At 38.5% G+C, this 25,660-nt stretch overlaps 1 protein-coding gene across 3 annotated transcripts in view; it reads right to left on the reverse strand.

Annotated features, from left to right (window-relative positions):
- PPP2R3A (protein phosphatase 2 regulatory subunit B''alpha) overlaps positions 1-12,451 on the reverse strand; it is a 180,597-nt gene extending 168,146 nt beyond the window's left edge. For 2 of the 3 annotated variants that reach the window (XM_017501022.2, XM_017501019.2), the window contains exon 1: positions 12,276-12,440. The gene's annotated coding sequence lies outside the window, so the exon portion shown is untranslated. Of the gene's footprint in view, positions 1-12,275 lie in introns of all 3 variants that reach the window. The other variant, XM_017501023.2, reaches the window with a different exon arrangement.
- Positions 12,452-25,660: the final 13,209 nt, after the last annotated feature.

The following is a 25,660-nucleotide window of genomic DNA, read 5'->3' on the forward strand; positions in this document are numbered from 1 at the left end:
GTAGGTGATGGGGAGGAAGGCAGCAAATCACACTGCCATGTGTGTTCCTATGCAACAATTTTGCATGTTCTTCACATGTACCCCAAAACCTAAAATGCAATAAAATAAATAAATGGGAAGAAAAAAAAACCCACCAAAGTAGACAATAAACAATTAGGGATCATGACCACAGTCGACCAGTTTCTTCTAATGACTGTATATTTGCATCACATCATTCAAACTGTTGTCTTTACATGGAAAAATATTTAAACATTTTATTAACACAGAACTATTGTTAATGTAAATGATATAAATTGATTCCAAGAGCAATTCATAATCTAATTCAAAAATTTCACATCAATGAGAAAATGTGCCAGAAGAGTCAAGACAACTTTGGAGTGGGAGGACGAAGGGAATGGTAATTTTTCTTACACTGAAATGGTGGGTAACAAGTGTTCACTGTATTGCTATGCTTTATACCTTACATATATGTTTCACAAATATTCTGCTACAGCAATTTAATTTTAAATATATTTAATTTTTTAAAAAGAATGGAGGAGGACCTTGCCTTACCAAGAAAAAATATTATAAAACTATTGGAATTTAAAATGTATTAATGGTATAGAAACAAAGATCAATGGGACCAGAGCCCAAAAATCAACTTATGTACATATGAGAATTTAGTAACTGATAATTTGACATGCTACCTATTATTAAAATTATTATTTCAAATGAATGGCCAACTTAACAAGATTCTTCCCTCACACTAGTCACAAAAATAAATTCCAGATGAACTTAAAGATCTAAATTTAAAAAACAGTATTAAAAAGTAAGATTCTATGTGTATCTTTGGGGCAGAAAAGACATCCATTAAGAAGTCAATATTAAAAAAGTAAGTAACATATAAAGCAAAGATAGGTAACTCTGCCATCAAAATAGAAAATTATTATTTAACAAAAGATGCCATAAAGGGAGAGGATTCCAACACACTGGAGGAAAATATGCCACTTTTATAATAAAGAATGAGTATCTAGAATATAAATAAACAAGAAAAGGCAAGCACCTATTATGTATTCTAGAAAAATGCAATGTAAGAGTCCTTAAACAAAATACAAGTTAAATTTCTCTTCCATGCAAAAGAAGGTAAGAGCTCAGGCAGCAGCTCTGCCAAATGCTCAAGAGACCGGCCTTTTTGGCTAACTGACCTACCATGACCGTCCTGATGGTCTAGGATGGCCCTTAGTGCTTCAGTCCAGTCTTTACATCTGTGTTCCAACATATGACACATGAAAGGATGAAGAAGGGAGTGCTTTCTTCCTTTAATGGGACTTCAGAGAGTCACACCTAACCCTTCTGCTTATATATCACTAGCTAAAACTTACATGGTTATACTTAGCTCCAAGTAGGTAAAGTGTTCTAGATGCGCAGCAATGTGCCTGGCTGAAAGCTGGGGTTCCTATTACTAAAGATGAAAGAAAAATGAATGATAGGAGGTAACCAGCAGTCTCTGCTATGCAACCCAATAAACAGAAAAACAAATACAAATGATCAAAAACTTTGGAGAAGATATTCAATCCCAGGGAAATAAAAATTAAAACAAGGAGATAACATTTTGTATAACTTTTAAAAGAGGCAAAAATTCGCCAATTGATGAAGGTATGAATATTTTTAGCCTTATAGTATGTTAATTACTCTTACAAAGAGAATGTATTCAATATTATTAGTGCTTTCAATTATATTATATATCATATATGTAATATATGTAATCTATGATAATCATATATATATCTATGATTACATATATATATCTATGATTACATATATGATATGTAATATTAGTACAGACATCTTGGGGGCCAATTTGGCAGTTATTAAAATTTTAGTTATATGACTCAGCAATTCCACCTTTCAGAATCTATTCAATATAAATATTCACACAGTTGCACAAATACTAGGATGTTCATTGTAGTAATGTTTAAGATAAGGAAAAATGGGAAACAATCCAAGTGTTCATCATTAGGGGAAAAGCCCCTGTTTTATTTTCTTCATAGCTCTATTACGACTATCTGAAATTATATTAATTTATCTACTTGTTTATCATCTAGGAAATCAGTTCATCTAGGAAAAGGAAAGCAAAGAGACTGTATTTATATAATATTTGTTTGGCTAAAAATTCATTAGAAATAATACCTTTTCTTCTAAAAGAACAAATCAGAACACACACCATTCCAGATTTTAATAACATGAACCCACCAGAGGGCCCACATGAAGGCCTGTAGGTTTGCAGACAAAGGCTGAGAAACACTGCCCCTGATGAAGAGTCTGAACTTGCTATCTAGACAGACTGTCATTAGCCTGGCCTGTTTGCTCTTTTAAGGTATGGGGCATTTCTCAGTAGAATCAACATACTCTCTTCATTACACAGAACCCTCAACTGCCTTTAATACTTGGATCCCAATACTGCTGCCAGCACCCAGTGAGCATTCACTCATTGAGGAGGGCCCACTGTGGGAAAGGGGTTTTAATCTTCTGCTAGTCGAATACCAAGACTGCCAAGATGTACCATGTTGAGAGAAGACAAAATGCTAACACCTGAGCCACAGTGCTTGATGGACCACGGGGCATTGGTAGCAGCACATCAGTACTCACAACAGCAATATTCTGGGCCTAATCCCCAAGGCTGTAAAATAGGAAATATGCCTATGATCCACAAAATGGAAGGGATAAGTGGCCCTTACTAGGATTCCTAAGTCCTTAATGACATTTCCATTCACAACCACTAATCTCTGCTTTTTATTTCTAATCTCACAGAGAAGCAGTTTTCAAGCTGCTTTTTCTTTTTTTTTTAAGATGGGGTTTCACCATGATGGCCAGGCTGGTCTTGAACTCCTGACCTCAGGTGATCCACCCACCTCGGCCTCCCAAAGTGCTAGGATTACAGGCGTGAGCCACAGCACCTGGCTCAAGCTGCTTTTTCAACTGGAGGAACTCTGTTCAAATGAAAGTGTAAAGATGAATAAACAAACAAGAGGAAGGGGACAGCCTTAGTGCTCAGCGTAGGGGCTGGGGTGGCTGAATACCCCTCCCTTTTACCCCAAAGTGTTGGGAAGCAGAGTTTGAAAGGGAAGGGAGATAGGGAATGAGGGAGGAAGCTTTATTAGGGGAAAGCAGAAGTCCTGTGGAAGGAACATGCCTGGCTTGTTGGAAGAAGAAAAAAAGTCCCCTTTCTGACTGCGACAAAGCAAGCATAGGGAAGAGTAATAAGAGATGAGGTCGGAGAGACAAAGAGATGTTTAGATTATGTGAGGGCCTTACAGGTAAGTGTAAAAGCCTCTGAGTGGATAACTTACTTTTAACAAGATTCCTCTGGCTGCTGTATCGGGAACAGGCAGTTAAAGAAGGACACAAGCAAGGAAAAGACGTTACTGCAAGTTATTTCCTAACTTGGAGACATACATTTGGTAGTCAGCATGTAGTTGTTGGTGTTTAGATGGTATTTAGAGTTATGAGACTCAGTGAAATGCCAAGGACATAGAGTAAATAAGGAAGAACATAGTATTAATGACACTTGCAGTGCTCCAACTTGTAGGGGTCAGGAAGATGATGAGGAACTAGCAAGAAGACTAAATAAACCTCCAATAAGGTGAAAGGAAATGCAGAGAATACAGCAAAGCTAACTGAAGGAAGCATTTCAATGAAAGAGAAATAATCAACTGTGTAAAGTTCTGCTGAAAGGTCAAGTAAGAGGAAGACTGAGAACTGATTCACTGGAGCTAGCAACGTGAAGGTCAGTGGTGAACTTGACAAGAGTGCTTCAGTGCGAGAAGAGGCCTGATTAATGTGGATTCAAGAGAGACTGGTGGAAAAGGAACTGCAGTCAGTGAGTTAGATAACTGTAGAAAACAAATTAAGAGGGGAATGCAAAGTCAAGACAGTTTGGTCTTGTATTAAAAGGCACTATATCTCCGGTATCTAGAACAGTGTCTGGCATATAATTAATAAATATTTGTTGATTGAACTAAGTGAGGTAACTAACCATTGAAACAGTCTTAGTTTTAGAAGTTTGAAAGGTGATTGAGTGAAACATGAGGATTCTTGGTCCAATAAGAAGAGACTGCCTTTTAATTTCCTACTATGCCTGAAAACTCTTCAGGATCTTTCAATACCTGAGATAGACAATCCTCAATTTCTGAGGAACAGCAATAGAATTCAATAAGCACATACCCTACAAGAAAGTATACTTTCAATTCTGGATAGCTGCAATCTCTCCAACCTCTTGCATCTGAGGCCCTGTGACTTTGGACTCAGGTGTATAACATGGATCTCAGTCCTCCAGTCACGTCGTGATCCACTGTGCACTAACAGGGAAGACATCTGATGGTCCCTGAAGGGCTTCAATCTATGGGGCCTTGACCAAATGCAAGCTATATGTGGCATGCCAATAATAATCACCAGTATTTGTTTAATGATATGTACTTTTCAAAGTGGTAACACATATACCCTTTCTTGTTTAATCTTACAACAACTTTGTGAGGCAAGCATTTTTATCACTTTCATTTCACAAATGAGAAAACTTGAGTCTCAGACTTGCATAAAATCACACAGCTCTTTCAACAAATTATGCTGGGATAACTGGATATTCACATGCAAAAGAATGAAGTTGAATCATTACCTCACATACAATAAATAACTCAAAATCCATCAAACAGCTAAATGTTAAGAATTAAAACTATATACTCCCAGAAGAAAACACAGGGGTAAACTGGCAGGGCCTTGGATTTGGTGATAGATTCTCAGATATAATGCCAAAAGCATACACAATCAAAGAAAAAAACAAATTCAACTTCACAAGAATTAAAAACTTCTGTGCAAAAAACACTAACAAAAAAGTGAAAAAACAGCACACAGTAAGAGAGAAAATATTTGCAAATCATAAACCTGATTTGTATCCAGAATATATAAAGAACTCTTAAACTCAACAACCAAAAGACAATTCAATTAAAAAATGGATAAAAGACTTGAGCAGACATTTCTCCAAAGATACACAAATGGCCAACACATGAAAAGATGCTCAACATGAGTAGTCATTAGGGAAATATAAATCAAAACCACAATGAGGCACCACTCTTCACACCCACTAAGATGGTTATAACCAAAAAACCAGAAAACAACAAATGTTGGTGAGGATGTGGAGAAACTAGAATTCTCAAAAATTGCTGACAGAAATGTTAAAAGGGTGCAGTATCTATGGAAAACAGTCTGGCAGTTCCTCAAAAACTTTTTAAACATAGAATTACTGCATAATCCAGCAGTAATTCTAGATACATGCACAAAAGAATTGAAAACAGGTATTTAAAAAAAATCTTATAAATAAATGCTCTTAGCAGTACTATTTATAAGAGCCAAAAGGTATAAACAATCTAAATGTCAACTGATAAAGAAAACGTAGCATATCCATAAAATGGAATATTATTCAATCAAAGAAAGGAATGAAGTACTGATACATGCTACAACCTGAGTGAACTTTGTACACATTGTGCTGAATGAAAGTCAGACACAAAAAGTTACATATTGTATGATTCCATTTATATGAAATGTTCAGAATAGGCAAATCCATACATACAGAAAGCAAACTGGTGGGCGCCAGGTGGAAGGGGTAAAGGTGAATGGTGAGTGACTGCTTAATGGGTGCAGGGTTTCCTTTGGGGTGATGAAAATGTTCCACAATTAGATAGGGGTGATGGTTGCACAGCACTGTGAAAGTATATATTGAACTAACTGATCTGTACACTTTAAAATGGTTAATTTTACCTCAATTAAAAAAAAATCACAGATTTCACCCTTGACAAATCCAGGCTTTACACTCAGGAACTGACTCCAAGTCCTCTCCCCACTCAGCCATCCTGTTTCCTCCACAAACCAAAGGAGCTCTAGATCACTTTGGTAACAGATTTTGCCTCTATCTACTGCCATCCAGGCATAGTAGTACCTAACCATATTTGTGATGATGGAATTCCTACAGCTGTCCAAGCATATACAACTTTCTAAATAAAATATTTTCTTATAATGAACTCCCATTACAAACCATCTTGGACCAAGGTCTGTTTTCATGTCACAAAGTCATCCTTCATACAGAAGTTAACCATCATCCACCTAATTGATAAACCAATGACAGCTATGAAGTCTGGTCCCTCATAAGATGATATTCCTGTTTTCAAAAGAATATAGCAATCGGGTTTATGTCTTCAATTAATCAAAACCATTCTTCACCAATAATTCTTGGCCTTTTCCACCCCGTGTGTTTTCTGTTCTGTTGGAAGACCACAACTCTTAGACATATGAAGCACAAAACTGATCTTTAAAGCCTCTCTACCAAGTTAAAGTTGCCAATGTGGCAGATATGGATAAAAGACAAACTGGTGTGACCTCTGGAATTACAATCCATCCTAAATAGTCACTGTAACCCTAAATCTTTGATGTAGAGCCTTCACACAACTTTTTTGGAAACCAGTTTGCTCACTGCTTTCTGCTTTCTTCTTTCTGAGCTCAGTGAGGGCCTATATCTCCAATTTAAATTCATCTCCCTCAGGTACCATTAATGATAAATATTTCAAAGTATGAAAGTTTTTACATGCATGGAATTGGAAAATCAAGCTATAATATCAAGTTAATTGGAAAAAATACAGCTGCAAAAACTATTCCTGGGAATCTCACAGTTAGATACACATTCCCTAACATAGCCAAGTATTCCATTTTCAACATACCAACAATATAGTCTTTGTTCATCAGTTCAATGGGTGGATGATGTCAGGGTCACTGGAGCCCAGATCACTGCTGGCCTTTAGGAACTCTATTGCTTTCCAGTTAAGAAAGAAACTTATGCCTAATAACCAAAATCTGAGTCAGCTCCTTCAGAAGCCTCAAGAGTTCTGGCAAAATTTCTTCTCAGTAAAAAGCAGAAAGTCTCCAAAACGAGACCACTTAGGAATGTGGGAGAGGGGTAATCAGATACCACTGACTACATCCCTAAAAAGTTAGTGAGTAACCAACAGACTAACACCTACCATGCAGGAATGTAAGATGCCTATCCTTTCCTCACCACTTCCTCTTTTTGGGCAAACTTCTCAAAAGAGTTTCCAACATTTACCACTCCCATTTCCTTACTTTTTACCCACTTCATTTTGGTTTCTGCCTCTTCCAATCTAAAATGGTTCTTGCTGAGTTCCAAGACTCCAATCTTGCTAAATTCAACAGATCATTTTTGGTCCACATCTTTCTTTACTTGATGGTACTTCTATATTTTGAAACATACTTCTCTTGCTTTTTACAATGCATCTTTTTTTTTTTTTTTTAGATGGAGTCTAGGTCAGTCGCCCAGGCTGGAGTGCAATGGTGCGATCTCGGCTCACTGCAACCTCCGTCTCCCAGGTTCAAGCAATTCTCCTGCCTCAGCCTCCTGAGTATCTGAGATGACAGGCACCTGCTACCACACCCAGCTAATTTTTGCATTTTTAGTAGACACGGGGTTTCACAGTGCTGGCCAGGCTGGTTTCAAACTCCTGACCTCATGATCTGCCTGCCTCAGCCTCCCAAAGTGCTGGGATTACAAGCGTGAGCCACTGCGCCAGGCCTTATGACACATCTTAAACTAGAATTAGATTGTGATGGAAACACCTAAGACAAAAACCAAACATTGCTTAAATTACACTTGAAAATCATTTAAATGGCCCATTAAACACTGCACACCTGTATACAAGTAAATAAAACTTTATTCTCTCTCATTTAATAAAAAACATGGTAGAGTGTATTCAATTAAGTTTGCACACTTTAACTCTGGGCAAGGTGTCATTCTACTGTACCTCTGTGGCAACTTCTCATCCTCTTCCGGGGCTACCCTCCTCTACTAAACTTCAAAATGGTGGGCCTGAGCCCTCTTTTCTTAATCTCTATCAGTGGTTCTCAACTTCAACTGCTGAATGGAATCACTTCAGTGGCTTTAAAACATCCAAGGCTGCAAATCAGATTAAGTAAACAGAAAAAGACATTTCTTAGGTGACCACAGCATTAGTATTTTTTAATCATTCAGTGGTTCCAATGTGCAACCAAGATGAGAACACTGTTCTATGCTCTCTTCCCAGGCCAGCGATCATATGCTCGAAAGCCTATAGTCAGAGAAATGTATGAGCAAAGTGACCCAGGCATAAGTTTTAGGGAGTGGTGGGCTCTGTAATGAACTAGAAAAGTTGGGATCATCTGTGACTTAGCTCCAATTATTGCTGCCATATCAGAAAACCAACTCAGTAGTGCTACATCTTCTCATTTTTAAAGAGAAACTCCAAATCTGGATTTTCATAAGAAATCTTCAGATTTAAAAATATTGGCAACGAATTCAAAATTAGACAATAACAAAACCACAATATGGGCAAAACAAAACACATTTGTGAGCCAGATTCAGCTGTGGGCTATTGCTTTGCAACCACTACCCTAGATTAATTTCATCCATGGCCTTTAATTTACACCTAAAAATTTGTACCTCCAGTTTAGCCCTTTCCTCTGGGCTCTGAATTCGATTTGTCAAATGGTTTTGTGACTGCTCCACTTGAAAATCTCAGCAGTTCCAATGTAAACTGATTTTAAACTCATCTCAAAACTATCCTTAAATGTTATTTCAGGTAACACCACCTCCATTCACTGGTTGGGCAAGCTAGAGCCCTGGGAGTCATCTTAGGAATTTATTTCTCCCTCTCAACTCTTGTACCACATCAATCACCAAATCCTATCAATTACGCTTCCTAAATATATCTCATGAATATATGTACCTCTCTCCACCTCCAATATGACCATTCTGGTCCCAGCTACCACCTTTTCTCTCCCTATGTTATGCACAGTAACCTTAATTAGGGGCGGTTGTCCCCACATTGACTCATTTCCTTCCAAACCATTCTAATATGACCAGAAAGATCTTTCACAATCACAAATAATTACAAATATGTACACATATACACACATTACATAAACATATGTATATATAAATATATGTGTGTATTTGACCCAACAATTCCATTTCTAGGAATTTATCCCACAAGTATATTTATACACATGTGAAATGGCATATTCATGGTACTGTTTATGGTAAATTATTGGAAACAATCTAAATGTCTGTCAGTAGGGGAATGGTTAAATAATCTGTGATATATCCATATCGTCAAATACTGCAGTTATTTTTTTAAAAAATAAGGAAACTATATGCTGAAATGGAAAGATTCCAAAGACACTGTTAAGAAAAGAGTGTACAGTATGCTACCATTTACCATTTGTGTAAAACAACAAGAGGAAAGATATGCATTTCCTTGAATGCCTACAAAAATTGTCTACAATGATATACAAAACAAGTATCAGTGGGTTATTTCTTTGGAAGACAGGAAAAATGGTGGCTGGGGGAGGGAGGAGAACCCACCAAAATTGCTGTGATTTAATAGACGTGGAGGAGGGCCCAGGTATGGGTCTTGTTTTAAATTCTTCTGGTGGTTCTGACGAGCAGGTTGGACTGAGAACCACTGCCAGTGGATAGCCTTTGCCTATTTCCCAGCTTCATTTTGTGTCATCACTCTCCATGTTTCTGCCTTCTGGCTTCTGGGTTCCCCAAAGCAGTCTTGTTCCTTCTGCCTGGAATATTGCTCTCGTAAGCTTCACCTAGCAACTCTTGTCTATCTTTCAGTGTCCACCTCAAAGTTCACTTCCCCATGGAAACTTTCCCCAGTTTCCAAACTACATCAGGACATCTATTTTATGCACTCAGGGCTGCCTGCACTTCTCCCAGAAATTAACACAACTGTCATGAAATAATTGTGTATTTATATATGTAGACATCTGTCACCCTCTTTGGACTATAAGGTCCAGGCATGCAGAGTTGTTTTTACCAGTTTACTTCCATATCTAACCTAGTGTCCAGTTGGCAAAACAGGCCTTCAGAAATCTGTTAAATAAATGAGTAACTGTTCCCGCCCTCAAGCTTAGTAAAAAGGTAAACAAATGAGGACAATGCTGCCTCACTGTTGTTAAGGCAGCAGTCTGTTCACAACGGTGGTTCTAAACTAAGGGTGATTTTGGTCCCCATGGGGACATCTGTGATGTCTGGAAGCATTTCTAATTTTCACAACTGTGTGTGTGTGGAGCGTTTCTGGTATCTATTCCTCAGTAGAGGTTAGAAATGCTGCTAAATGCTGCTATGTTGCACAGAATAGCCCTCCGCAACTAGAAATTACCTGGCCTAAAATGCCAACAGAACCACAAATGAGAAACACTGACTCAGAAGATGGTAATACTCAAAAGAGCTGTCAACTGCACTCCGGAGGGTGGTGATTTTTAAATATCTGTTTTCTTTTTGGGTGGTAACGGGTGTCAAGCAAAGCTTCAGGGCAGAGGTAAAGCTTCAGCTGTGTGCTGAAAGGTAAGAGAGGCCAGATCAGTGGGGACTATGTTCGTCATGGGCAATGAGGAGTCTCTGAAGAGTTTAAAAGCAAAGTTATGATTTGAACAGGTGCCCCCCTTCAAGTACCCCATATTCCAAAATTATTCATCTCCTTTTTTCCTTTCTCACTGAAACAAAACTTCCATTCTTTCAGAGTAGCTGGTTTCAGCTGAACATTAAGGCCAAATTAATTCAGCCCAAGATAAAGTCAGATAGGCCCTTCACTCTCCAGAATGTTAAGCTACATTTTAAAATATGCAAATACTTAGAAGTACAAATAAATCTTTAACTGCTCAATGTTCAGGTTGTCCGTGGATAAAGCTATTTTTGAACTCAACAGCCAGATTGGCCCAGTAACACTTTCCCAAAGCTTTGTTTTTTTAAAACCTTTTTGATCTGTTTCCCCATTCTCCTAGAAATCTCCTAGATTTCTGAGCTTCTAGATTGTACAAAAGATCTGTTTTTTTTTTTTCCCACAAGCATCTCATGCTGTTAAGTTCTTCTGCCAGAGGTGATTAAAAAGCCAAGTGGATGTAATAAATGTAAATAAATTGTGTAAATTAACAGTGGTTTAGATTTTTAAAAAGGCTTTCATGGATACTATTGAAAGAAATTGAGATAATTTTTAGTAATATCACCAAGAAAAAAAAACAAAAGTGTTTTACTACAACACAAGCCCGCTGCCTACTGAACTGGACGCCCATGCTCTGACCTAGTATGGCAATTCTTAGGGTCTAGGCACTGGGTTTTCTGTTTACAAGAAACTAAGGCCTGAGACTAAGGAAGAACAAAGAAAAATGCCTGGCACCAAAGGTGTGGGGGATGTTTTGTACATAAATGAAGATTTGAGGAGGAACACTTCCTCAGATGTTGGGAGGCATTACTTTTTTTGCTGACGTGTTAAGAATTTAACGTTTTCAGACTATTTCCTAATTAGAAAATACCTTATAATTTACAAACAGCAATTTGTCTTCCCCTACATTTGCTGACCACTAAGACTGGATAAAATTTCCTTAAGCTTTACCAGAGTGGGAGGACTGCAAATAACGTGAGCACAACTGAGTTCGGATGCAATATCAACTCCAAGCCCGGCCAGCTGGTTTCCATCGAGAGGTCCCCTAGGAGAACGCCCCTCCGCGGCGGCGGCCGGATCCGCGCGGGAGAGACCCACCGAGCCGCTCCAGCGCGGCCGCAGTGCAGGGCCAGGGGCCGCCCGGCCTCCGTTTACCTTTGTTTCAGGTACCCCCGCTCCAGGAGGGCCGGGGATCCCGCCCGCGGCCCGCAGCTGGCTGACACATCCTTCTTTGGCAAAGTCGGGCCGAGGTTGGGCAGGGGGCGGGGAAGGAAAGAAAGCCTCAGCGCCTAACGACGTGACTCTCAGTTCTTCCAAAACGCTGGCATTTGTTTCTCTGCCAGGCTTTCCTGTTAACAAGTTACCGAGGGCTGTGCGGGCGAACTGGCCCAGGAGCCCTGAAAAGTGGGAGGGCCCAGGCCGCCCCCGCCTACCCTCCTCCGCGGGCGCCCAGGGGGCAGGCGGTTTCCACACCTCCCGGGCTGCAGTGTCCCGGGACCCGCCGGTCGCGGTGAGGCACAGCACTGCCTGGAATTCCGACTTCCACAGCCCAGTCAGCTCCCTCTGGCCACTCCGGCCTGGCCGGTCCCCGCCCCCAGGTCCCCGCCCCGCCCGCCCCGGCCCCCGCGCGCCGCCCCGGCCCCCGCGCGCCGCCCCGGCCCCCGCGCGCCGCCCCCCAGCCTCGCCACCACCTCTGGCCGGGACGAGGGAGCTAAAGGCTTCAGGCCGCGCGGCCAGTGTCCCCACGCCTACCTCGGTGCCCGCAGCTCCTCCTCAGACGGCTGCTTCGGCTCGTGGGCAGCGCTCACCTCCAGAGCTCCCCGCGGCGCGGACTCTCGGACTACGAACGCTCCGCGTGAAGAGCGGAGGCCCGAAAGCGCCCCGCCCAGCCACCCGCTGGCCCCCACCTCCTTCTCCTCCTCCTCCTCCTCCTCCTCGGCCCCACCCTCTGCTGCCGGCCTGGAGCCCCGCCCGCACTTCAGGCCCCGCCCTTCGTCCGGCCCCGCCCCAGCCTCCGCCCCGCCCCTCTGGACAAGGCAGGAAGGGGACCTCCAGGGGCGCCGCGAGAGCCGCGGTGGCCCGGCCAGTGCAGTCTCCCTTGTGGCGGCCCCGTGGGGGACGCGATTCGTGGTGGTCGCTGCTATTTGATGGATGCAAGCCTCTTGTTTGGATTTATTAGTTATTGTCATCGTCAGTACTGTCATCGTTGTTAATTGTTATCTTCATTAGTTGCATTGCTCTCTTCAAAGGGCCTTCAAGGAGGCCCCTTGAGGGCAGCGCGCTGCTGACCAGACACTCCTCTCTTCCCAGAGGCCTGTACCTGCGCCACATTTCACTCAGCCGAAGAAGTTGTGTGAAAAATAAAAGAAGTGCCATTTATTTTTAACTGTTATTGTTAAATAAAACACAAATATAGACAGCTATATAAAACCAATGTACAGCTTAACGGATTATTCCGATACACACACCCTTATAACCACTTGCCAGATTTATTAATAACAGCGTGTAATATGGTCTGCTCTGAAACAGAACCTCATTAATAGCTGGAAGGACACAGCCTGGAAGAGCCTTCCAAAATTGTCCTCCTTTTAGCTGCCACAAGAACTCAAAGGTGACAAGCCCATAATCATGCCCTCTCCAAGATTATATTTATATCATGGAAATTTCCCCAGAATTAGGAACCTCCAGTTGAGTATCTTCGTAAAAATCTTGATAAAAAGATAAGTCTATAAATAACCATATACATAACGTACTAAATAAATCAATTGGGAGATTGAAATTGATGAGTAAGAAGCATGGGAGTGGGGGATGGGAGGTATGTAAAGACTTAAAAGGATTAGGTGGGCGGTGAGGACAGGTCCTGGGCACCTGGGTTGTTCTCACTGTCTACCTAGCACCTAGCATAGTACCAGGCATATACTAGGTGCCATATGTATGTGTATGTATATATATATATACATTAAACGTATATGCACATATGTGTGTGTGTGTGTGTGTGTGTGTGTGTGTAGCACAAGGAAAAAAAATTATATAAGATAACCTCGAACAAGCTTTACATACTGGAATTTCACCCAAGGTCAATCCTTCCAGTAGCTAAAATGTGCTTTGTGAGATGCCTTGATGCCTTACAGAGAAAGAGACCGTTATACTTTCAACTTTATACTGCTTTTCCATTTCAAAAGCCTTTCACAGGCATATGGTATCTTATTTGAGACTGAGAGCACTTCTGTGAAAAAGGTAGGGTAGGACAGGACTCTGCAAAGGTCACAGTGCAATGCATATCGGTAAGAAGGGGAAGTACACAGTGTACCATAAAACAATGTCAAAACTGCTGAGCCTGCCAACCTGGATGCTTGGTTTGTCTTGACAGTTTTATTGCCAGTGTTTTTACATTAGGGCTTCTTTGGCACCTTTCCCATGCATTTATACACCTTACATAACTTGAATGTATAAAGCACACAATACCTGACTGGAAATTTGATTCAATACAATTGAGTTAGTCTCTCTGTCATGAGAAGCATGGTGAATTGGGGCTACAGAGTTGCCAATTCACCACAATGTATTGAGTACCCAGACTATACTTGGTGGTGGGAATACAAATGATGTAAAATAAAGAAGATACAATCTTTGTTCTCAAGGAGCATATGGCCAAGTAAGGGAGAAAGAATCGGAAATAAATGTTTAAGTTATATCACCGGAGGGGAACAGTCATGAACACAATTAATTCTATAAGGTGTAGGAAGAGAGTAGGGCAAGTCTTATTAGACAAGAACACATCTTAAATTTTTTTATTGTAAAAATATCAAATATTGAAAACAAAGACAGAATAATATAATGGACTCCTCTGCACCCATTACTTGGCTTCAACAATTATCCCATGGCCAATTTGTTCCGTCTGTACCCTCACCTTCTCTTTTCTTCCTTGGATTATTTTGAAGCAAATCACATGGAGCATATTATTGCATCCATAAATATTTCACTGTGCATCTCTCAATGAAAAGGTCTATTTTTAAAAACAACTACAAAGTCACTAAATTGTCTTTTAAATTAATAATTTATTAACATCTAGACAGTGTTCAAAATTTCCCAATTTTCTCATAAATCTTTTATATAGTTTATTTCTTCTAGTCATGATCCAAACAAGGTCCTCACACTGCATTAAGTTAAAAGGCCTTACACCTTTTTCTTGTACTTTATATGTTGAAGAAATAGGTTGTTTGTTATAAGGCATTTCCCACATTCTGCATTTTGCTGATGGCTGTGATGTTGTTTATGTGCCTCTACCCTCGTATTTCCCATAAAGGATAGTTTCTAGAGGGTTGATCATGTTTAGAAAAATATAACCCATAATGAAGAGAAAAATCAACAAATCAAAAATAGACCAGAACTGTCACAGATGTTAGAATTAGCAAACAAAGACATGGAAACAATTACTATGGCTGGGTATGGTGGCTCATGCCTGTAATCCTAGCATTTTGGGAGGCCAAGGTGGTAGATTACCTGAGATCAGGAGTCCGAGACCAGCCTGATCAACATGGTAAAACCCCATCTCTACTAAAACATACAAAAAAATTAGCCAGGCTTGGTGGCAGGGACCTGTAATCCCAACTACTCAGGAGGATGAGGCAAGAGAATCACTTGAACCCGGGAGGCAGAGGTTGCGGTGAGCCGAGATCATGCCACTGCACTCCAGCCTGGGAAACAGAGTAAGACTCTGTATCAAACAAAAACAAAAACAAAAAACAATTACTCTAACTATATTTCAAATATCAAAAAAGTTAAGTACACATTAAAAAGGGAAGATGTAAAAAAGACAAAAATTGTACTTCTACAAATAAAGACTATAATGTCTGGAATAAAAGTACATTAGATTGGATTAATGGCAAATTAGACATTACCAAAGAAAAGATTAGTCACCTCAATAGAAATTATCCAAAATGAAACATACAGAAAAAAATTTTTTAATGAAAACTGCATCAGTGAGCTAAAGAGCAACTATAAGTGGCCTAATATGTGGAATCTCCAAAGGAGAGGAGTGGAGACAAAACATATTTGAAGAACTACTAGCCAAAAGTTTCCAAAATTTATGAAAACTATATACTCACAGATCCAAGAAGTGCAACAGACTTCCAATTTCCAGTCCAGCAGTTGATAGACTTAAATCCAATCATATCAATAATCATATTAAATGTGAGACTTCTTGTTCTAAAATGGCAGCATAGAAGCAAGCTGGCTCCCCTCTTTCTCCAGAAAAAGAAGACCAAAACCAAATACAAAACACCAAAATTACCACTAACAATATCCCAGAACTGAAATAGGAGGATGAGACAGTTTTGAGGGCCACATATAAATGAAAAAGCTCTAAGCAGATGGTAAGAGAATAGGACTTATACGTTCAGGATGCCCCTCCCCCCATTCTGTCCAGCACCAAGCATTCAAAAAATTTTCTCCCAAATCACAGTTTATACACTGGAAACAGTGAGATCAAGGTGGACAATCAGCTTCCCCACCATCTTGGGTTCCTTGGCAGGAGACTTGTCCCTGTCTTAGTCCACAGAAACATTGAAAGTTCCTTAAGGGAGAAATATCCCTGAGGACAGGTAAAGGTAAAGTGGGGAGGCAGGACTACCATCCTCAGAACTGGAAACTCTGCTCTGTAACTCAGCCAAAGGAGACACTAAATTAGTGTCTGTTCAGCAGCAACATGATATAGGAGTTACGTTTTGCAGATACTTTGGGCACAAATCCCTAGCCAGCCTTCCCACATTGCTGGGATATCCCAGGATAACTTCCACTTACTAGAGCTGAGGTGGACCTGATCTTAAGGCACCATGTAGAGCTGAAAAGGAGGCAGCAACCTAGCAGTGAAGAATCTTTAAGCAAATATATCCAATAAAATCCAAAACAAGTCAGACAAGAAGACTGGAATAAATTATCCTTTAATGCAAAGACATGAATATGCATCACAAGAAACAACAGCAAACAGGGAACCACAACTTCCTCAAATGGACAAAGCAAGGGACCAGAAACTGACTTTAATGAGATGACACAGTATGTGACCTCTAGGACCAATAGTTCAAAATAACAATTTTGGCTGGGTTTGGTGGCTCATGCCTATAATCCCAGCACATTGATAGGCTGAAACAGGAGGTTCACTTGAGGCCAGCAATTTGAGACCAGCCTGGAATCAACATAGCAAGATTCCACGTCTACAAATAAAAAATGAAAAAAAAAATAGCTGGGTATAGTGGTACACATCTGTAGTTCCAGCTACTCAGAAGGCTGGGGTGGGAGGATCACTTAAGCCCAGGAGTTCAAGGCTGCAGTGAACTATGATGGCACAACTGCACTCCAGCCTGGGTGACAGAGTGAGACCCTGTCTCAAAAATAAAAAAACAGAAACGCAAAAATAGAAAAAAGTCCTCCAAAATAGCAGGTTTAAGGAAACTCAGTGATCCCCAAGATAACACAGAAAAGCAATTAAGAAATTTATTAGAGAAATTAAAAAAATATTGAAGTAATTAAAACAATAGAAGTTTTGGAAGTGAGAAATACACTTGCTATATTAAAAATTTCATTAGAGGCCCTCAAGAGCAGAATGGATCTAGCAGGGGAAGAATCAGTGAGCTTGAAGATGGGCTATGCAGACATTTGCAATCAGAAGAGAAAAAAGAATGAAAAGAAATGAAGACCACCTACAAGATACAGAAGGTTGGGGCCAGGCGTAGTGGCTCACGCCTGTAATCCCAGCACTTTGGGAGGCTGAGGAGGGTGGATCACGAGGTCAAGAGATCGAGACCATCCTGATCAACATGGTGAAACCCCGTCTCTACTAAAAATACAAAAAATTAGCTGGGCATGGTGGCGTGTGCCTGTAATCCTAGCTACTCAGGAGGCTGAGGCAGGAGAATTGCCTGAACCCAGGAGGCGGAGGTTGCGGTGAGCCGAGATTGCGCCATTGCACTTCAGCCTGGGTAACAAGAGCGAAACTCTGTCTCAAAAAAAAAAAAAAAAAAGAGATACAGAAGGTTACCTCAAAAGACCAAATCTAAAAATTATTGGTGTTTGAGAGAGTTGAGCAAGAGCAAGGGGTAGAAAGCTTATTCAAAGAAATAATAATAGAAAACTTTCCAAAACATGAGAAAGAATAAATGTTGAGGTACAGGAAGGTCAGAGAACAACAAACAGATCTGATACAAAGAACGCTACCCAAAGCATGTAATAATCAAACTCTCAAAGGCCAAGAACAAAGAGAGGATCCTAAAACCAGCAAGAGAAAAGAAGCAAATAACATATAAAGGAACTCTAGTTTGTCTGGCAACAGACTTCTCAGTGAAAACCATACAGCTAAGATGGAATGACATTTTCAAAGTGCCGAAAGGGGAAAAAAAAACCCCAAAATTTTCATCCAAGAATACTGCATCCAGCAAAGTTATCTTTCAACTGTGAAGAAGAGATAAAGTCTTTCCCAGAACAAAAGCTGAGAGAATTCATCACCACTAGAGCCATCTTACAAGAAATGCTAAAAGAGTTCTTCAATCCAAAACAAGAAATACTAATATGCAAAAAGAAAACATTTGAAGCTACGAAACCCCTGGGTAAAATTAAGTACACAGACAAACCTAGAATAATTAAATACTATAATTGTGGCATACAATTCACACATAACTCTAGTATGAAGCCCCAAAGACAAATCTATCAAAAAGAATAATCGTAACAGCAAGCTGTTATTACTTAAGAGATAAGTAATGTAAAACTATGTAAATTGAGACAATTAAAAGTCAAAATGTGGAAGGGATGGAGTTAAAGTGTAGAGTTGTTTTTTATTTTTCCTTTATGTCTATCCTTTTATTTTTTATATAAGTTGTCATCTCTTTAAAATAACTTGTTATATTTATAAGATTTTTTTAAGCCTCATGGTAACTAACATATGCAAAACCTGTAATAGATTCACTAAAAATATAAAGCAATGGAAGATGGCAGCAGCAATGATTTACCAGCTGCTGGGTTGGAGTAGCATAGTGGTGTTGAGTGTGGCCTCTGGTGCCAGGTGTTTTGGAGTATGGGCCTTGCCAACTGGAGAGAAGGTCATGCATGCCAGCCAGATTGATGATAATAAAGACTCCAGGAAAATTCAGTTTACGGGTTGTCAGAAAGAGGTGAATGTAAACTTTGCCACTGGTTTGATAACAGAGCAACCTAAGAGGGAAGTAGGGAGTTGGTAATATTGTATAACTGGCTGGGGAGCTCTTGGCTACCCAAAAGTGTGTAAATATAGAAAAAAAAACCCCAAACTGGGATATGTGGTTATTGTGGACTATATGTCAAAAAACACCATTGTTATAATGAATTGTGAACCCATGGTCTTCTGAAGTGTGTACATGAGCATTTTGATTTTGAAAATAAAGCATGTGAACATCACTAGTTCTGTATAAAGGGCAGTCCTATTCTTAAATAAAGGGTAATGCTATCAAGAAAAAAAATACACAATGAATTAAAACATACTACCAGAGAAAAATCACTAAACCATAAAGGAGGACAGTAAGAACAAAGAAAGGAAAAGGGGAGTTACAAAACCAAAAAACAAGCAACAAAATGGCAGTAGTTAAGTCTTTTCTTAAAGTTAAGTCTTTCTTATGAACAATAACATTGAATGTAAGTGAACTTAGTGCTCCAATTAAAAGGCATACAGTGGCTGAATGGATAAAGAAATAAGGCCCGAATATATGTTGCCTACAAGAAACCCATTTCACCTATAAAGATACATACAAACTGAAAGTGAAGAGGTGGTAAAAGTCATTCTGTGTAACTGGAAATCAGAAAAGAGTAGCAGTGGTTATATTTATGTTGGATAAAATAGACTACAAATTAAAGACTGTAAATAGAGACAAAGGAAGCCATTATATAATGATAAAGGAATTAATTCAGCAAAGGATGTAACAATTATAAATATTTATGCATCCATAACTAGAGCTTCCAAGGATACAAAGCAAACATTAATAGATCTAAAAGGGAGAGATAGACTGCCGTATGATAATAGTAGGGGACTTTAACACCCCATTCTTAGTAATGGACAGATTATCCAGACAGAAAATCAACAAAGAATCATCAGAGTTAAACTACACACTAGACCTAATACACCTGACATTTACAAAACATTTTACCCAAATGATGGAGATTTTTTTCATCAGCACATGGAGCTTTCTCCAGAATAGATCATATCTTAGGCCACAAAACAAGTCTGAACAAATCCAAAAACTAAAAACCACATCAAGTATCTTTTCTGACCACAATGGAATATAACTAGAAATCAATAGCAAGCAAACCACAGAAACTACACAAACACATAGAAATTAAACAGCATGCTCTTGATTGACTAATAGGTCAATGAAGAAATAAGAAGAAAAAAATAAAATTTTTTGAAACAAATAAAAATGGAAACACAACGTTCCAAAATCTAAGGGATACAGCAAAAGTAGTGGTAAGAGGGAAGTTTATAACAACAAATACATCAAAAAATAAAATAAAATAAAAAGACTTCAAATAAACAATCTAATGTTGTACCTCAAGGAACTAGAAAAGCAAGAACAAACCAAATCCTAAATCAGTATAAGGAAAGACATAATAAAAATCACAGCAGAAAATAATGAAATTGAGGCTAAAAAAATAGAGAAGATCAATGAAACAAAAAACTGTATTTTTTGAATGAAAAACAAAATTGACAAACCTTTAGCTAGACTAAGAAATAAAGAGAAAAAAGACTAAAATAAATAAAAACAGAAATGAGAAAGGAAGCATAATAACAAAGGAATACAAAGAATCATTGTAGACTATTTTGAAAAACAATACAGCAACAAATTGGAAAACCTAGAAGAAATGGATAAATCCCTAGATACATGCAACTTACCAAGTCACGCCTGTAATCCAAGCACTTTGGAGGCCAAGGCAGGTGGATCACCTGAGGTCGGGAGTTCAAGACCAGTCTGACCAACATGGTGAAACCCTATCTTTAAAAAAAAAAAAAAGAAAAGAAATAGAAAATCAGCTGGGTGCAGTGGCTAATGCCTGTAATCCTAGTATTCTGGGAGGCTGAGGTGGGCAGATCACAAGGTCAAGAGATCAAGACCATCCTGGCCAACATGGTTAAATCCCATCTCTACTAAAAATACAAAAATTAGCTGGGTGTGGTGGCATGTGCCTGTAGTCCTAGCTACTTGCGAGGCTGAGGCAGGAGAATCGCTTGAACCTGGGAGGCAGAGGTTGCAGTGAGCTGAGATCATGCCACTGCACTCCAGCCTGGTGACAGAGCCAAAAAAAAAAAAAGAGAGAGAGAGAGAGAGAAAACCACAGAAAACTAAACACTGCATGTTCCTACTTATAAGTAAAAGCTGAATGATGAGAACACATGGACACATGGAGGAGGAACAAGACACACTGCAACCTGTCAGTGGTGGCAGTGTGGGGTGAGGGGATAAAGAGCATCAGCAAGAATACCTAATAGATGCTAGGCTTAATACTTAGATGATAGAATGATCTGTGCAGCAAATCACCATGGCACACATTTACCTATGTAGCAATCCTGCACATCCTACACATGTATCCCTGAACTTAAAAGTTTAAGGAAAAAAAAAAGAAATAAAAAATAATGACTAATGAGACAAAAACTGTAATAAAAAGTCTCCCATCAAAGAAAAGCCAAGGATCTGATGATTTAATTGCTGAATTCTATGAATTCTATCAAACATTTAAAGAACTAGTATTAATTATACTCAAAGTCTTAAAAAATTGAAGATAAGGGAATGCTTCCAAACTCATTCTATGAGACCAGCATTAACCTGCAATTAAAACCAGACAAGTACACAACACAAAAGAAAACTATAGGTCAATATCATTGATGAACATAGATGCAATAGTCCTCAACAAAATACTGACAAACCAAATTCAATAACACATTGAAAAGATCACTCACTCTGATCAAGTAGAATTCATCATAGAAATGCAAGAACACATCATCGTATATAAGCAATAAACATGATAACCAAAAAACTGTTAGAACTGATAAGCAAATTCAGTAAAGTTGCAGGATACAAAATCAATATACAAAATTAGTAGCATTTATATTTTCCAACAGAAAACAATCTGAGAAAGAAATCAAGAAAACAATCCTATAAATGCTTGAAGTGATAGATACGCCATTTACCCTGAGGTCATTGGTAGACACTGTATGCCCACATCAAAATATATCATATACCCCATAAATACATATACAGCTACTATGTACCCATAGAAATTAAAAATTAAATATATGTATAGACAATATATATCAAAAGAAAATAAAGCAATTCTACTTATAATAGCTACAAAGAATACAAAATGCTTAGAAATCAATTTAACCAAATAAATGAAAGATCTATACAAGAAAAACTATAAAATACTGATGAAAGAAATTGGAGAGGACATATCAATGAAAAAAGATATTCCATGCTCATGGATTGGAAAAATTAATATTGTAAAAATGACCATACTGCTGAAAGCAATTTACAGGTTCAATGCAATATCTACCAAAATACCAATGAGAGTTTTCACAGAAATAGAAAAAAATTTTTAAAATTTATATGGAACCACAAAAGACACCAAATAACCAAAGCAATCTTGAGCAAAAAGAACAAAGCTGGAGGCATTATACTATTGGACTTTAAAGTATACTAAAAAGCTATAGTAACCAAATCTATGTATCTGATGTAAAAACAGATACATAGACCATTGGAATGGAAGAGACAATCCAAACAAAAATCCACACATTTGCATCCAACTCATATTCAACAAAGCTACCAGGAACATACTATGGAGGAAGGACAATCTCTTCAATAAATGGTGCTGGGAAAACTGGATGACTATATGCCGAAGAATGAAACTATACCCCTATATCTCACCGTACACAAAAATTAAAATAATGAAAGACTTAAATCTAAGATCTGAAACTATGAAACTACTAGAAGAAAACATCGAGAAAATGATCCAGGACATTTTTCTGGCAAAAATTTTTCATAAGACCTCAAAAGCACAGTCAACTAAAGCAAATGCAGACAAATGGGATTACAACAAGCTAAAAAGCTTCTGTGCAGCAAAGGAAACCATCAATGAAGTGAAGAGATGGCCCACAGAATGGGAGAAAATATTTGCAAACTATCCGTATGACAAGGGAGTAATAACCAGAATAAATAAGGAGCTCACAACTCAATAGCAAAAAACCCAAATAATCTGACCTAAAAATGGGCAAAAGATCTGAATGGAAATTTCTCAAAAGAAGACATACAAATATTCAACAGATATATGAAAAAGTGTTCAATATCACTAATTAGAGAAATGCTAATTAAAACCACAATGAAATATCATGTCAACTCAGTTAAAATGTCCTTTACAAAAAAGGTAGGCAATAATAGATCCCAGCAAGTTTGTGGAGGAAGAGGAACCTTATACACTGTTGATATGGATATAAATTAGTACGGTCTTTATGGAAACAGTATGGAGAGTTTTCAAAAAACTAAAAATAGAACTACCACATGATCCAGCAATACCACTACTGAGTATATACCCAAAAGAAAGGAAATCAATGTACCCTGCAGTACAATGTGCCTAACGGTACTCAGGAGTGCAACACAGTGAAACCTTATCTCTACTGAAAATACAAAAAATTAGCTGGGTGTAGTGGTGCATGCCTGTAATCCCAGCTACTTGGGAGGCTGAGGCAGGAGAATCACTTGAACCTGGAATGTGGCGATTGCAGTGAGTGAGCCAAGATCATGCCATTGCACTCTAGCTTGGGCAACAAGAGTGAAATTCCGTCTAAAAAAAAAAAAGATAGGAGCCAGGGGAACTAGACAATTCTATTGTTATAGTTGTATATTTTAATACCCTACTCCTAGTAATTGATAAAGCAAGTAGTCAGAACATCAGCAAAGATATAGAAGACTTGAATAACACTTTCAAGCAACTTCACCTAACTAACATTTGTAGGACACTCCATGTAATAACATTATTCACATACTTTTCAAGTGCACGGGAAACATTTGCCAGGTTAGATCAGATTTAGGACTTCAAAACAAGTCTAAATTTAAAGAAATTCAAGTTATAAGAGTATGCTCTTTGACCACAGTGCAATTGTATTAGAAACAAATAACATGTCTAGAATTTAGAATATACCCTCCTCCCGACTCTGACTCACAAACTTACTCCTCCTCCATGTCCTTTTCTTATCTTAGATCAAGGCCCCATTGTCCACTCAGTCACTTAAGCCAGAATTTCTTAATCATCCTTTTCCTCATCTGTCTTGGCAACAAATTACCACATTCTGCTGGCTTTTCTTCCAAACCATTTCTCAAATCTCTTCCCTACTCTGCCTCTATTAATGCAGCCTCAGTTCAAGTCATTGCTATCTCTCTTTATGGACCTGCACCAGCCACCTAACTGGTCCCTCTGCCTCTCATCTTCCACCACTTAAACTCATTTTCCACATGTAACTGAGAACAGTGAATAGTCTGTCACATTCTCACAGTCTCTGTTTCTCAGCATCTGTAGAACAGCTTTCCTACATTTGGTGAATCTCTACTGTTAGGAGTCCTGACTCCCAAAGTGTAAACCAAAACTCATTTTTTTCACTGCCTTTGCAGCTAAGGGAGGGTACATGACTTGGGATTAATCAGATGCATCACACAAGACTTTAAGAAGAGTACAGTGTGAAGAAGAAGGACATTCACAAGAGAATAAGATTGTTGCATATATGTGCAAGATTTTCCCAGAAATATTTCCCTGTAGGAGGGATTTATTTTCTGTCTTCTCTCTCTCTCTTTTCCCTCTCTGCCTCCCTCCCTCCCTCCCTTCCTTCCTTCCTTTCTTCCTTCCTCTCTTTCTTTTCTTTCTTTCTCTTTCTTTCTTTTTCTTTCTTTCCTTTCCTTCCCTCTCTCCCTCCCTCCCTCCTTGCTTTTTTCTTTCTTTCTTTTTCTCTCAGCTTTATTGAAACATAATTCACATAACATGTAATTCACCCATTTAAAATGTAAAATGCAATAGTGGTTGGTATAGCCACAGAGTTGTGTAATGATCATCAAAATTAATTTTAGAACATTTCATCACCCCCAGAAGAAACTCTATACTCATTAAGCTGCTCTTCATTTCCACGCATCTCCACTCCCAGCTATAAGCAAACACTAATCTACTTTCTGTATTAATACATATTTTGGACATTTCATATAAAAGGAGTCATAATATATGCCTTTTGTATCCCACTTCTTTTGTATAGGTAGCATAATGTTTTCAAGGTTCATCCATAATGTACTGATCCATTACCAGTAATTTATTCCTTCTTATTGCTATATAATGTTCTGCAGCATAGCTGCACAGCAGTTTGTTTATGCATTCACCTGCTCATAGACATTTAGGTTACTTTCATTTTTTTGCTGTTACAGATAAGACTGCTATGAACAATCATGTTCATTCTTTGTATGGACATATGCTTTCATTTCTCTTGGGTATATATCTAGTGGTCGAACTGCTAGGTCATGTGCTTTGCTTGAAGGTTTATAAGGAGATGTTTTCTTTTGTGAGAACCTGGATTGGGAAAAGTTGAACCTTTCATCATTTGAGTTTTTTAATGTATGAGGCAGGCTTTTGTACAAAGAGAGAGAGAAAAAAACCCCAAACACTTATAGCCACTTTTGCTTAATTAATGTTAAATGTATTAAAGATATCTGATTTTAAAATCTAGTTTTTATTAGGTGGTTAAGCTTAACTTTAAACTGGCAAATTTTATTTATAAGTTCTGTTATAACGTAACATTAACTTTTAAATAAGATAGATTAAATTTCCTAAACATTTATTTATTAAGGTGATGAAATTCTTACATATTTCAAACTACAATTATAAATGTAATGTATCTGATTCTCTAAAGTACTTTAAGCACTCAACAAGCAAGCTTACAAATTTAATATCCCTAAGCACTTAAACTCCATTTACAAATCTAATAACTCAAAAGTTGTAGATTTAATAAGTCAAATTCTCTGAAAAATTCAAACTCAATTTACAGACATAATCAATTCAACTTTTACACATCTCCACTTTAAATCTTCAATTTACCATCA

Source organism: Cebus imitator, unplaced genomic scaffold, assembly GCF_001604975.1.
Source record: "Cebus imitator isolate Cc_AM_T3 unplaced genomic scaffold, Cebus_imitator-1.0 Scaffold277, whole genome shotgun sequence".
NCBI lineage: Eukaryota > Metazoa > Chordata > Mammalia > Primates > Cebidae > Cebus > Cebus imitator.